The sequence below is a fragment of the Mus musculus genome, chromosome 5 (assembly GCF_000001635.26).
Source record: "Mus musculus strain C57BL/6J chromosome 5, GRCm38.p6 C57BL/6J".
NCBI lineage: Eukaryota > Metazoa > Chordata > Mammalia > Rodentia > Muridae > Mus > Mus musculus.
Window position 1 is genome coordinate 95,456,114 of NC_000071.6, and position 15,671 is coordinate 95,471,784.

The 15,671-nt window shown below is 38.0% G+C and overlaps 1 protein-coding gene across 1 annotated transcript in view; it reads left to right on the forward strand.

The window, feature by feature from the left end:
* The first annotated feature begins 692 nt into the window (after positions 1-692).
* Positions 693-15,671, forward strand: part of Pramel48 (PRAME like 48) — a 28,784-nt gene continuing 13,805 nt past the window's right edge. Inside the window, exon 1 of the mRNA NM_177187.4 lies at positions 693-788. The gene's annotated coding sequence lies outside the window, so the exon portion shown is untranslated. The remainder of the gene's footprint in view (positions 789-15,671) is intronic.

A 15,671-nucleotide genomic window follows, 5' to 3' on the forward strand; every position in this document is an offset into this window, starting at 1 on the left:
TAAGATTTCTTTTTTGAGTTGCTACCGTAAGAACTTCATGAAACTGCTTTTATGTTCAAATATAAAATTTGGTGTAAAGTAAATCTATTTTCAGAACATTGCTACTCCTATTTGGCACCAGAATAAAGTATGTTTTATTCCCTTAGAGATCAGAGCTGGTTTGCCTGGTTTTCATTTGTTTTGTTTTGTTGTTGTTGTTATTGTTTTGTTTGCTTGATATTTTTGGGGGGGGGTTGGTTGTTCTTATTGTTTTCTTATCAACAAGAGGAACTCCACTTCTCCCCTGGATTGATGTGTCAATGTTAACTCTTTGTTCATGACACAAAGAACCTGAGCATTGCATTGTGAGACATTATGGGATCACTTCCAGTAACAATACACATACACAATTACACATACACACATGAACTTATGGGTGTGTGTATAGATGCCTAATATATATAACTACAACCTGCTGAGTCTTATTTACTCTTTACTGTGTATATGTGTTTTCAAGTCCAACCACCTGGAACTGCACAGCAATTAGGAGGCTCAGGTTTTTGTAATAATTACCCCCTCACTCAGCAGCCCTTAGTTAACTGCAATTTTTGAACTAGAGGTGGGGTTCTCTGAGATTTACCCCTTCCCATCGAATCAAATTGTAGCTTGTGGGTGGATCTGTGGTGGCAAAGAGGACAAGTGAGGAGGAAAGTGGCTTTTTGCTCCAGAGGAGTCAGGAAAACTTTCAGAGTTGTAGAACCTAAAACTTCAGCCTGTCCTTGCTTGCAGTAGGAACACTGTCACCTCAGGTAAGTTAAACACCTGCATTCTGCAGCCCACCCTGCCACTCCATGCTGAGGACATTAGGTGGCACAAAGCACTGTAATTTCTGACCCAAGATTTGCAGATTAGAGATTTGTTTCAAACCCAAATTCAGTTTTAGCTTTAACTGAGTGTTTTCTTTGATAATTTGTAAGTCTTTTAATTTTTGAGACAGCATTTTGCTATGTTGCCCAGATTGGCCTGGAACAGACCATGTAGCTAAGAGTGGTTGGAACCTGAAATCCTCCTGTCCCTGTCTCCTGAATACTTGAGTCATTGGCATGTGCCACCAAATCCAGCCTCAGCTCCCAGGGGCTCACATTACAGGCTGTTGTTACTCAAGAATCTTCTGTTTCATTTTAGTGTTTCTGGCTAGTTTGATTACTTAGTTAGTTTTTGCTAAGCTGAAACATGGTCTCCAGGCTACCCCAGAAATATATATGTATCTTAGATTAGTTTGAGCAGCAGAGACTTTCTGCCTCTACCTCCTAAGTGGTGGGACACAAATCCAAGCACCGTATCCTCTTAACAGCGTGTGGTGATGAAGAGTGCTCAAAGCATGCTAGACAAGCCTTCCTGAAACTCACTACATGTCTAGTATCTACATTTAAACTTTTATTTCAATTACTTTTTGTCAGCATTCAGGAAACATAGACTCATTAGAGAAAAGTGAAATTCTCATGGATAAGAGAAATTTATAGAAAAATACATTAAATATCTTGAAGAGGGGTTTTCCTCTGTTGCCAATAAGAGAAAATTCTGTTGGGTTGGAATTTGTGTGTGATTGTGTGTAAGTGTTTAAGTGTGTGTGTGTGTGTGTGTACGGAGAGAGAGAGAGAGAGAGAGAGAGAGAGAGAGAGAGAGAGAGAGAGAGAGAGAGAGAGAGAGAGATGTGTATGTGTTTTGGACAACCTGACAGTGGCTAGAGTCATCTGAGAGGAGGGAATACGCCTCCATAAGACTGTGCTATAGGCAAGCCTGTGGAGCATTTTCTTAATTAGTGATTAATGGGGAAGGGCACAGCCCATTGTGGGTAGTTCCACCCCTGGGCTCATGGACCTGGTTCATCACAGCAAACAATCCCAAAGACATAACCTGGTACTGGCAGAGTGGGCTGTTGTTTTGACACACCTGGTCATGTTTTAGGGAGGATTGTGGAAGGACTTTGGAAATTTGGACTAGAAAATCCATTGAGTGAGGAGATCTCAGTTAGATGTTCTGTAGGATGTTGGGAGGTAAGAGCATTGAGAGCAGTACAGATGATGGAGGCATGGCTTGTGATGTTTCAGAGGGAAGCCAAGACGCTACTGAGTCATTTGAGTTAAGTCTTCATAGTTCAGATTTTAGCTTAAGAATCAGCTCTTGATTAACAAGTCACCAGAACAAGTAAAGTGAAACCTTTGATTTCCTGAAATATCAACAGGTCAGCTGGGGCTGAAGAATCAGCTGAGATAACAGACCAGCATTATTGAGGTGAGGTCATCTGGAAAGTGTTCTCTCAGAATCCAAAGAAGCTTTATTCCAAGGTTGACAGGTGAACTCGGTAGTGAAAGAATCACCCTGGTGGTGCTGGTTTTGAAGTTACGGGAGAACAGGTGAAGCTTGGCACTGGAAAGCAGTGCTGGAGTCTTGGAGTCTTGGGGTCTAGGAAGGCTATGGGTAAAAGTGCTACCCAGTTGAGAGACCCCAGCATTTGGAGATGCAGTACCTAGGCATGAGTAACAAGAACAGCAGATATGGAATGGAGCCAGCCTGAGCCTAGAAAACAAGCTCTGTGTGCTATACAGGACAGAGTGGAGAAGTGATCCAAGCCCTTTGAAGGAACCGAGAAGAGACAGGGTAGTACCCAGACATTGGACATTGAGTACATTATACTCTTGCCATTGAGGTTGGCTCTAATTTGATTGTGACTGTGCCCTGGTTCTCTCCTTTTTTGACATTTGATTTTCACAGGAGCCCAAACTTGAGAGACTTTGAATTTTAAAAGGAGATTTTTGTATTTTAAAAGGGAATGGATTTTTTTTTAGAATATTCTTCTCTAATATATATGACACATCTAAAGCACATTTTCCTCTTCTACTCCTCCCAACTCCCTGTCAACATATACCTCCCTCCCCAGATCCTATCCCCCTTTGTTTTCTCTTCAGAAAAAAAGCAGGTTTCAAAGGGATGAAAGCCAGAGACAACAAAACAAGGCAAGACAAAGGCCCCAAGGCTGTACAAGGGAACCCAATAGGAGAAAAGAGACTAGATGATTTCCATTAATGTATTAATTTATTTATTTTACATCCAGAATGCAGCTTTCCCTCCCTGTCTTCCCAGTCACTCCCTCTCACCTCCCTTCCCTCTACTCCCCTTCATTTCTCCCCAGAGAAGTGGAGGCCTCCAATGGATTTGCCTTGGTATATCAAGTTTCAGTGGACTAGTTGCATCCTTTTCTATTAAGGCAAGAAAAGGCAGCCAAGTTAGGGGAAAGGGATCCAAAGGCAGTTAGCCCCTGGCCCTGCTATTAGGGATCCAATGGAAAGAACAAGGTGCACATCTGTTACATCTGTGTAGGGAGCCTATTTCTATCCTATGGATGCATTCCGGTTGGTAATTCAGTCTCAGTGAGCCCCTATGGGGCAAGGTTGGTTGAATTTGTAGGTTTTCTTGTATCCTTGGCTTATCTGATTCTTCAATCTTACCTCCCCCTCTTCCACAGATTCTTCCAGCTCTGCCTAATGTTTTGCAGTGGGTCTCTGCATCTGTTTCTATGAGGTGCTGGATGAAGCCTCTCAGATGGCATGTATGCTAGGCTCCTGTCTGTAAATATCCACACTATTGTTACTATAACATCAGGGGTGGTGTTTCTCTCATGGCATGGGTCTCACATTGGGCCAGTCATTCATTAGACATTCCCGCAATTTCTGCTGCTTCTTTATCCATGCATATTTATAAGCAGGAAAATTTGTGTGTCAAAAGTTTGTGGGTGAGTTGTTGTCTCCATCAGAAGACTTGCCTAATTACAAGAAGTGACTGGTTCATGTTCCATAGGTCCTATTGCAAGAAGTCATAGCTAGGGTCACTCTCATAGATTCCAGGGAGTTTCCATTGTCCTACTTATCTAGCTCATCTCAGATATTCTCCGCAGTCACAGATTCCACTTCTCTCTCGCTTCATCTTCACCATATGTGACGACTCTGGTTACTGTCCAGAATTTCCCTTACATATAGTTCCCTCCATCCATCTACTCCTAAAGTGTACTTTATTTATGTTCTTAGTTAGATTCAAATATCTTCTACTGGGCCTTTCTTCTTTTATCCTGTACTTTATGGTTACAATAAACTCCTGAGTACATGCCACATTTGTCTTTCTGAGTCTGGGTTTAGCCTGCAAGTTTCATGATGTCATTGTTTTTAACAGCTGAGTAGTATTCTGTTGTGTAAATGTACCATATATTCATTTTCCATTCTTCAGTTGAGGGGCATTTGGGTTGTTTCAAGTTTCTGGCTGTTTCCAATAAAACTGTGCACATAGTTAAAACACTATTCTTGTGGTATGATGCAGCATCTTTTGAGTATATGGCTAGGAGTGGTATAAGCATTTCAGAGATAATTATTTCCAATTATTTGCAAAAGCACTGAATTTATTTTCAGACTGGTTGTACAAGTTTGCACTCCTATCAGCAAAGGAAGAGAGTGTTCCCCATGCTCCACACTCTAGCTAGCATGAACTGTTGCCCTTCTAAAGGGTGTAAAATGAAATCCCAGAGTCATTTTGATTTGGATTTCCCTGATGACTAAGGATGTTGAGCATTTCTGTAAGTGCTTCTTGGCCATTAAATATTCCTCTGTTGAAAATTCTATTTAACTATGTACCCCATTTTTAAAATTTAGGCTATTTGGTTTGTTAGTGTCTACTTTTTTTAGTTCTTTAGGTACTTTGGATATCAGCCCTCTTTCAGATGGAAGGTTGGTGGAGATCTTTTTCCAATCTCTAGGCTACTGTTTTATCCTTTTGACCACTGTCCTTGACAAAATCTCCTTTTCCATACAGGAGATGTTTTAGTTTCATGAGGTTCCATTTATTACTTTTTGATCTTAGTGACTGAGATGTTGGATCTTTCAGGAAGATGTCTCCTGTACTAATGGATTCAAAGCTATTACCCACTTTTTAATTATATTTAATGTATCTAGGTTTAGATTGAGGTTTTTGGTCCGCTTGGACTGGAGTGTTCTGTAGGGTGATAGATATGGACCTATTTGAATTCTTCTACATGCAGACATCCAGTTAGAACAGCACCATTTGTTGAAGATCTTTTCTTTTTTGTTGTATGGTTTTGCCTTCTTTGTCAAAAACCAATGTCAATAATTGTAGTGGTTTATTTCTGGGTCCTCAATTTGGTTCAACCTCTCTGTCTTGTACCAATGATTCAAGGTTTATTACTATTACTCTCTAGAACCACTTGAAGTCAGAGATGGTGATGACTCCAGAACTTTTATTATACAGGATTGTTTTAATTATCTTGTTTATTTTTCCATATGAAGATTATAATAGTTCTTTCCGTGTCTGTAAATAATTGTGTTGGGATTTTGACAGGAATTGCATTGAATCTGTAGATTGCTTTTGGTATTACAGCTATTTTCACTAGATTGAGGCCATGAATCGATGTATGTGGAGATTTTTCCATGTTCTGATATCTTCCTCAATTTCTTTATCCAATTTCTTTCAATTTTCTTTCTTCAAAAACTTGAAGTTCTTGTCATTGGTGTCTTACACTTGCTTGAGTAGAGTTACACCAAGATATTTTGTAAGTATTATAAAGGGTAATGTTTCTATAATTTCTTTCTAAGTCAGTTTATCATTTGTCTAAAAAAGGGTTATTTTTTTTACAGTGAGTTTTGTTATCTAGCCATTTTGCTGAAGGTGTTTATCAGCTGTAGGAATTCTCTGATAGAATTTTGGAGATCTCTTATCTATACTATCATATGATCTGTGACTAGTGATTCTTTTTCTTCGTTTCCAATTTTTGTCCCCTTGAAATCCTTTAGTTTTTGCTCTAGCTAGAATTTCAAGTACTGAGTTGAGTAGATAGGGAGAGAGTGGGAAGACTTGTTGCTGGTTTTACTGAGATTGCTTTAGGTTTCTCTTTTTAATTTGATGTTGCCTATTGGTTTGTTGTATGTTGCTTCTATTATGTTTACATATCCAACATGTATCCTGATAACCTTAAGACTTTTAACATAATAGGCTGTTTTTGTCAAAGGCTTTCTTATCATATAGTGATATAGATGGTCCTGTGATATTTTTAAGTTTGTATTTATGGTGAAATACATTGGTGGATTTTCATATGTTGAACTCTCCTTGCATCCCTGGGATGAAGCCTATTTGATTATGGTGAATTATGTCTTTGATGTGTTCTTGGATTCAGTTTCCTATATTTTATTGAGTATTTTTGTATAAATGTTCATAAGGGATGTTAATCTGAAGTTCTCCTTTATGTTGAGGCTTTATATAAGTTAGGCAGCAGGGAGACTCTGGTCTTAGAATGAGTTTGTCAGTGTTCCTTTTGTTTGTATTATATGGAATAATTTGAGGATTATTGGCATAAGCTCTTCTTTGGAAGTATGGTAAAGTTCTGCACTAAAGCCATCTGACCCTAAGAATTTTTTGGATGAGTGATTTTTAATGACTACTACTATATCCCTAGGGGTTATAGGACTAGACAGTTAACTTGACATTGAGTTTTAACTTTTGTAAGTTGCATTTGCCTTGAAAATCATCCATTTCATTTAGATTTTCCAGTTTTAAGGAGTACAAGTTCTTGAAGTAAAACCTAATGATTTCTTTGGTGCCTGTTGTCATTATTTTCATTTCTGATTTTGTTAATTTGGGTAGTGTCTCTCTGCCTTTTGTTAGTTTGACTAAAGATTTGTCTGTCTTGTTGGTCTTCTCAAAAAACCAACTTGTTTGCTTGATTCTTTGTACTGTTCTTTTTGTTTCTAATTGATTGGTTTCACCTCTATTGTCTACAACTATTGGATGTCTTTGCTTCTTTTCTTTCTAGGGCTTTCAGGTGTAGTATTAAATTGCTAGTATGAGAAATCTAATTCTTTATAAAGATATTTAGTGTTATGAATTTACCTCTGAGAACTGTATTCTCTGTGTCCCATAAGTTTCGATATGTTCAGCCTTCATTTTTACTGAATTATCAAAAGATTTTAATTTAGTTCTTCTTTGATCCAGTGATCATTGAGTAGAGAGTTGTTCAGCTCGTATGAGGTTGTTAGTTTTCTGTTGTTTCTATTGTTATAGTAATTGATAAGACACAGGGATTTATTTCAACTTTCTTATATCTTTTTAGGTTTTCCCTGTAACCAATTACATATTTAATTTGGTGAATGTTCCATGAGGTGCTGAGCAGAAGGCATTTCCTTTGTAATTGGGTGAAAGGGTCTGTAGATATCTGTTATGTCCACTTGAAACATACATCTCTTTCATTATTTCTCTGTTTACTGTTTGTCTCAATGACTTGTCTTTTAGTGAAAGTGGGGTATTGATGTATCACACTATTAATGTGTGATATTCCAGGTTTGAATTTAACTTTAGAAAAGTTTGTTTTATGTTTGTGTGTGCTTTGCATTTGGAGCATAAATGATCATACTTGAAACATTCTCTTAATGGATTTTTTTTTTACTATGAAGTGTCCTACAATAATTTTCATTGAAAATCTGTAAAAATATCAAGATGGCTACACTAACTTGCTTTTTTTGGTTTGTTTGCTTGGAAAAATCTTTTTCGAGACCTTTATTCTAAGGTAATGTCTATCTTTGTTGTTGAAGTCTGTTTATTATATGGAGTAGAATGCAGGATGTTCTTTTCACATCCATTCTGTCTGTGTCTTTTTACTTGAAAATTGAGTCCTTGATGTTGAGAGATATTGATGACTAATGATTGGTAATTCCTATTTTGATGTTGGTGATGGGTGTTTGTGCGTGTGTGTGTGTGTGTGTGTGTGTGTGTGTTCCCATGCTTTTGGTTTTGCTGGTGTGGAATTACTGTATTTGGGTTGGAGTGTTCCTTCTAGTATCTTCTGTAGGGCTGTATTTCGAGATAAATATTGTTTAAATTTTGTTTTCTCATGGAAAGTCTTGTTTTCACCATCGACAGTGATGCAAAGTTTTACCTGGGTATATTTGTCTGGGCCAGCCATTCGCAGTTTCTGCTGTAAGACATTTGCCAAGGACCTTCTGGATATAAAGTCTCTTTTGAGAAGTTGGGTGTAATTTCAATAGATCTCTCTTTATATGTAACATGACCCATGTAGCATCAAGTGGAGGACACTGGGATTCAGAGAAGCAACATACTAAAACTTTGACCCACTTGGACTGAGTATTTTGCAGGGTGATAAATATGGATCTATTTACATTCTTCTACATGCAGGCATTGAGTTAGACAAGTACCATTTGTTAAAGATCCTTTTTTCCATTGTCTGGTTTTGGCTTTGTCAAAAATCAAGGGACCATGGGTGTGTGGATAATCAATTCACTTCCACTGATCAACCTGTTTGTCTCAATACCACCATGCAGTTTATATTACTACTGCTCTGTAGTACCACTTGAAGTAAGGGATGGTGATAACTCCAGAAGTTTTTTTTTTTATTGTTCAGGATTGTTTTAACTATCTTAAGTTTTTTGTTTATTCATATGAAATTGAGAAATGCTCTTTCAAGGTCTGTAAATAATTGTGTTGGAGTTTGATGGGAATTGCATTGAATCTGTAGATTGCTTTTGATAAGGTAGCCATTTTCACTATGTTAATCCTACTGATCTGTAGAAAAATGGTATGACTCCCAGCCTGCTATCTGCAAGGTGACTTAAGGATTTCTGTAAATCTCAGCATACTGGAACATGGGAAAGACATTCTTTCTCAGCAGAGCACCCTGATGTTCAGTCAATTTAGCTGTGTGCCTGAGGAAATAGCCTTCATGGCCATTATTATCTCATTAGAAATGTACTTTGTTTTTAATTAAACTAAGCAACACTTAAAAGAGGTGGGCTGCTGAGAGACTTCTGACTCAGCAAGGAGGTTTGGGTCACCATGAACCTAGATAAGTTATTGCTTGGAATATGGAAGCTGTTGAGAATTAGAAGCTGTAGGAAAACTTTATTCTGCTTGCCTATAAAGATGATTGAATGCTCAATAAACTATGCATTGGCACACTGTTACTATGCATCCCCTGTGTACTGATTAATGCAACTCTACCCTTGGTACCCAATGAGTTAGACATTGATACCAATCTGTGAGCCTGGAAGATCTTTCCACGTTCTGATGTCTTCCTCATTTTCTTTCTTCAAGGACTTGAGTTCTTGTCATACAGGTCTTTCACTTGCTTGGTTATACAAAGATATATTATTTGTGATTGTTGTGAAGGGCATTGTTTGCCTAATTCCTTTTTCAGCCCATTTATCATTTGTATAAAGGCAGGATACTGATTTTTTAAATTAGTTTTCTATCCAGCCACATTACTAAAGATGTTTATCAGCTATCAGATTTCTCTGAAAAAATATTTGGACTCATAAACATATGTTATCATATAATCTGTGAATAGCAATACTTTGGCTTCCACTTTTCCAATTTATATCCTTTTTTTCTATGCCTTGTATCCCTGATCTCTCCAAGTCTTTCAATATAAAATGTTGGATTTTGTCAAAGTCTTTCTCAATAGCATATAATTTTTCCCTTGGTGTGTTTATATGGTAGATTACATTCATGCATTTTTTGGGGGGGGCGTCAAGACAGTGTTTCTCATGTAGCCCTGGAACTCACTCTGTAGACCAGGTTGGCCTCGAACACAGAAAATCTCCTGCCTCTGCCTCCCAAGTGCTAGGACTAAAGGTGTGTGCCACCATGCCTGGCTGCATTTTTGTATTTTAACCCAACCCTGCTTCCTTGGTATGAAGCCTACTTTATCTTAGTGGATTGTGACTTTGATGTCTTCTTGGGTTCTGTTTGCTAATATCATATCGAGTATTTTTGCATCAGTGTTCATAAGGGAAAGGTGTCTGAAATTTTCTTTGTTTGTTGAGGCTTTGTGTTGTTTAGGTATCAGGATGACTCTTCCTTCATAGATTAGGTTTGGCAATGTTCATTCTGTTTCTACATTGTGGAATAGCTTGAGGGGTATTTGTAGCTGTCCAGTTGCCATGGAAGAACTGGGTTGCCTGGAAATGATAAAGGATGGAATGCAAGAGAAGGATGAAGGGAAGATAAAGTTTATGATCAAGGCTCCAAGTTAAATATTCAGCATTTTGTTTATACAGGGAAAGCCCACAGACCCCATTTTTTCTTTCAGCTGGATTATGTTGCAAAGAAAGCACAGAAGTCAGTCTATTCCTCTAAGTTCCTGTAGGAAATTTCAGGTGCAGACAAGTCCACCTAGGTTGTAAAACCCATTGTGGCAAGCACTCAAGATCTGTTTATCCTGCTCAAGGCTGGGGAAAGGGAACACAAGTAATGATATTATCTGCTCTTGGAAAGTCTGGTAAAATTATGCACTAAAAACCATCTGCCCCTGGCCAAGTTTTGGTTGAGGTTGGTATAGAGATTCAGAAGTTCAAACCATTGTCATCAAGGCAGGAGCATGGCAGCATCCAGGCAGAGCTGAGAATTTTACGTCTTTATATGAAGGCTGCAAGTGGAAGACTAGCTTGCAGGATGGTAGGATGAGGGTCTTTAATCCCACAATGATACACCTACTCCAATAAGGCCATACCTACTCCAACAGGGCCACACCTTCTAATAGTGCATGTACAACCCATCAAATTTTTATAGGACTAGATCATTTACCTGACCTTGATTTAATTTTGTAAGTTTTTGTCTGTCTAGAAAATCATCCATTTCATTTAGATTTTCCAATTTTGTGGAATACAGGTTTTTGAGGTAAGAAATAATGATTCTTTAGATTTCCTAAGTATCAAATGTTATGTCTCCCTTTGCATTTCTGATTTTGTTAATTTGGGTACTGTCTCTCTGACTTTTAATTTGGCTAAGGGGTTGTCTATATTGTTGAATTTCACAATGAACAAGCTCTTGGTTTCATTGATTCTTTGTATTCTCTTTGATTCTAATTGATTGATTTCAGCCCTGAATTTGATTATTTCCTGCTGTCTACTCTTCTTAGTTGTGTTTGATTCTTTTTTAATAGAACTTGCAAATGTACTTTAAATTGATAGCATGAGAACTCTCCAATTTTTTTATGAAGGCACTTAGTGCAACAAAATTTCCTCTCAGTACTGTTTAGTACTGCTTTCATTGGGTCCCATAAGTATGTCCTGCCTTCATATTCATTGAATTATAAAAAATCTTTAATCTCATTATTTCTTCCCTGACTCAGGACAATTTAATGGGTTGTTGTTGAGTTTCCATGAGTTTGTAGGCTTTCCATGAGTTTGTAAGCTTCATTATTTCTATCATTGCCCAGCTTTAATCCATTGTGGTCCGGATACAAGGTGTTATTTCACTCTTATCTGTTGAAGCTTGCTCTATAACCCAATTCATGATCAGTTTTGGAATAGGAATTATGAGATGCTGAGAAGTAGATATATTCTATTGCATTTGGATGAAATGTTCTTCAGGTCTGTTAGGTCTGTTTGATTCATAAGATCAATTACATTACTTCTGTTTAGTTTCTATGTGGGTCCATTGGTGAGAGTGGGGTGTTGAAGTCTACAAGAGGTTTGTTGTGTGATTTAAGCTTTCGTAATGTATTATTTATGAATGTGGATCCCCTTGCATCTTGACAAATGTTGAAAATTGAAACATCATCTTGGTAGATTTTTCCTTGAAGAGTATTAAATATTCTTCCTCATCCCTTTTGATTAATGTTGGTTAAAAGTCTTATTAGATGTTACAAAACTATTCCAGCTTCTTTCTTGGGTCCGTTTGCTCAAAAATCTTTTTCCAGGCCTTTACTGAAGTCATGTCTATCATTGTTGCTGGGCTCTATTTCTTATATGCCACAGAAAAATGAATCCTGTTTATGTATCTACTCGGTTAAGCCCCACCTTTTAAAAAGTAAATTGAGTCCATTGATGTTGAGAGACATTAATCACCAGTGAATATTAATTCCTGATATTTTGATGGTGGTGATTGCGTGTGTGTGTGTGTGTTGGTTTTGTTGATGTATAATTATTTATTGGGTGTAATTATCTGTTTAGTGGCAACCCTGGTTAGGTAGAACACAGCTGTCAACTGAAATTGTCCACTGTTTGTGGAGAATCTCCTGGCATAGAGGCATCAGTCAGTTCCACCCTGTAGTTAGTATTACCACAGAGACCTCAGATGTTACTATTAGGAGTAATAGAAAACTTAAACTTTTTTTTAGAATTATTTATTTATAATATGTACAGCATTCTGTCTGCATGTATCCTGCAGGGCAGAAGAGGGCACCAGATCTCATTATAGATGGTTGTAAGCCACCATATGGTTGTGGGGAACTGAACACAGGACCTCTGGTAGAGCAAACAATGCTCTTAACCTCCAAGTCATCTCTGTGGCCCAAACATAAACATTTTAAATGTCATTATCTTAGGGTTTCCATTGCTTTGAAGAGATAGCATGACCAAGGCAAGTCTTTTCATCAATTCAGCTTTTCATTAACCAACCAGGGATAATTGGGGAGCATTTTTACATCACAAAGAAAGACACAGGAGACGGTTAAATACTCTTGACAATGCCTGTGCCTAGACTGTACCCAGTTCTCAGGATACAGAAATCATCATCTGAGTACACAACGCACAAGATCCTCCTCCAAAATCTCCCACCTTTAGTCCAAAAAAAGGCTTTATCCATATAACAAACTATACAATAAGAACAATGATGAAAAAGTTATGAAAACTTATCAGGTAAGAATTAGTCATAATATCCACTCCATTTGTATTAGCCAGCTTTGGAGAATGTACTGTACTATCTATCCTCTCTCATTGAGTTCAGAGTCCTGTACTTAAGTCATTTTCTATCATAGCTTGCAGTTGTCATCCTGAAAAAAAAATCTACCTAGACCTAAAACTATCTTTTTAAAGCATTTTGCTTAATCTAAAATATCTTCAGGTTAATTGTGAGATTAAAAGCATCTAGTGCTCCACCTCATTAGAGATTTGATAAGGAACATAACTTTAGTGTGCTTGCACAATAAGCAACTTCTAAAATTATTGAAAAAAAAAAACAGACAGCAGTCTACATGGAGAACTACCCAAATTTTCTATATAAAATTGGATTATCCAACTTAAGTCTTCTGACCAGTATGATATAAATTTTTGAGAAGCAGGAAGTATGAAGAACTTGCCCCCCTTGGACCTGGTAAAGTTCAGCAATCAACTTACTTTCTCTCTCTCTCTCTCTCTCTCTCTCTCTCTCTCTGGTGTGTTAGAGGTTGTGATTGTGTGTACTTCCCTTATTTTGGTTATTCTGTAATGGAATTATTGTCTGTGTTTTTTTTTAATCTACATGAAATGGATGATTTTATTGTATTTTTTATTATTTTTTTTTTTTATGTATGAGTGCTCTGTTGCATATGCACCGACATGCCAGAAGAGGGCATAAGAGCCCCTTATAGATCATTGTGAACTACCAAGTGGTTGATGGAAATTGAACTCAGAACCTCTGGAAGAGCAGCCAGTGCTCTTAACTGCTGAGCCATCTCTCTAGCCCCCCTGTAGTTTTTTAAGTTGTAGTTAACCCATTGGGCTGAAGTTTTTCATCTAAAATTTTCTGTAGGTCTAGATTTGTTGAATAGATATTTTTAAAATTTGCTTTTGACTTGGAATATCTTTTCCATCTATGGTGATAGAGAGTTCTGCTAGGGATAGTAGTCTACATTGACATCTGTGGTCTCATAAAAGATGCAAGACATCTGTTCAGTTCAGGCCCTTCTATATTTTAGAGTCTCTGTTGAAAAGTCAAATGTAGAGCTCTGCCTGACCAGTGGCACCAGTTCCTTCCAGTCTGGGCCAATGTCCTGAGCAGAGCTTGGGTGTGAACTCCACAGCCAATCCCACAACACCCAGAGAAGATCCACTCTAAGTGCTAACACTCCCGGGATCATAGAGGAGGACACAAAATCTGCCCCAACACCTGAAGTAACTGAGACGAGTGGGACCCGGGAACCCAGGAACTCCATCTGACCAGTGGCATGGATTTCTTCCAATCTGGGCCAGTGTGCCCTGAGCAGACCTTGGGTGTGAACTCAGAAGCCAGCCCCACAATACCCAGAAAAAAATCCACTCCCAGACGCTCTAACATGCCCAGGTCCTCAGGGTCCCAGGAGCTTGGTCACACCATGATCGCATGGTTCCAGAGAGAGCTTGACTTCCAGGAGCTCTGACATACACAGGATCTCAGGAATTCAGGATCCTAGGACTTCAGGAACCCAGAACCACAGGATCACAGAGAAAGCTGAACTCTGAGGAGTTCTGACACAACCAGGATCACAAGAAGAACAAGCTCCAGTAAATAGCAAGGGCAGGTAGCACTAGAGATAATCAGATAGCTGGAGGCTATAAAAACATAAGCAACACAAACCAAAGTTACTTGGCATCATCAGAACCCAATTTTCCCTCCATAGCAAGTCCTGGATATACCATCACATCTGATAGAGCAAGATTCAGATCTAAAATCGCTTCTCATGGTGATGATAGAGAACTTTAAGAAGGACATAAAAACTCTCTTAAATACAGGAGAATACAGGTAAATAGCCAGAAGCCCTTAAAGAGGAAACATACACCCTTTAAAGAAATACAGGAAAACACAATCAAATAGGTGAAGGAAATGAACAAATCCATCCCAGATCTAAAAATGGATATAGAAACAATAAAGAAATCACAAAGGGAGACAACCCTGGCGTTTAAAACCTAGGAAAGAGATCAGGCATCACCAACAGAATACAAGAGATAGAAGAGAGAATCTCAGGTGCAGAAGATACCATAGAAAACATTGACACAACAGTCAAAGAAAGTGCAAAAAGCAGGTTGACAGATTCCAAGTAAGAAGGCCTGTCAAGTTGACAAACTGGGAGACGGTATGGGTGGAGGAAGATAAAAGGAGCTGAGAGACATAGATATTGTTTTTATGACTTTTCTCTACCACAGGCTGCCACAGACCACTACAGCTGGGTAGGAGAGTCCCTGGGATGTGGATTCTCAAAGTCAGGTGGGTAAGGATTTGGTGGTGACAAACAGAAACAAACACAGAGGTAGTTTGAATCTGAGTGTATTCTGTAGCTCTCAATCAATAGAGAAACAGGTGTTACAGCTCTGAAAAGCTGTATTCAGTGAAGAATCAAAATAGAACAGACATAATCATTTACAATAATCATAATCATGTGCAATAATCATTTTATACATCAAAATACAAAGTCATCTAGGGATAGTGGCAAATTTCCAAGAACAAGCTAATGAGTTTTTATGATCAGTTACTATTTAACCTCTAGTTCCTGTTCTTCTGTAATTCTTCAAAACATAAACTGTTTTAATTCTATTTAAGACTTTCTTAAACAAGATTCCAAAACCTACTTCTGATGACACACATGCAGACACATATAATATTATTGTTGGGAAAGTTTAGATTTATCACTACTATCTTATACGTGATTTATAAAGTGAAGTCCTGGTTTTCCAAGAGATGAGGTCATGTTTAGTGATTCCATTTCAAGAGATGGTTTTGTAGCCATAATACTTAAGATCTTGGCCTGGGCAATTAGGAACATCTTGTATATAGGAAAAGGAATAGAAAACATAAAACTGATACGAGAACTACGGCTCATTAATTTTTCTCCTGTGAGGAATTTCACAACTGGTTCCAGGAGGCCTCCCCCTTTTGAAGTCAAACAC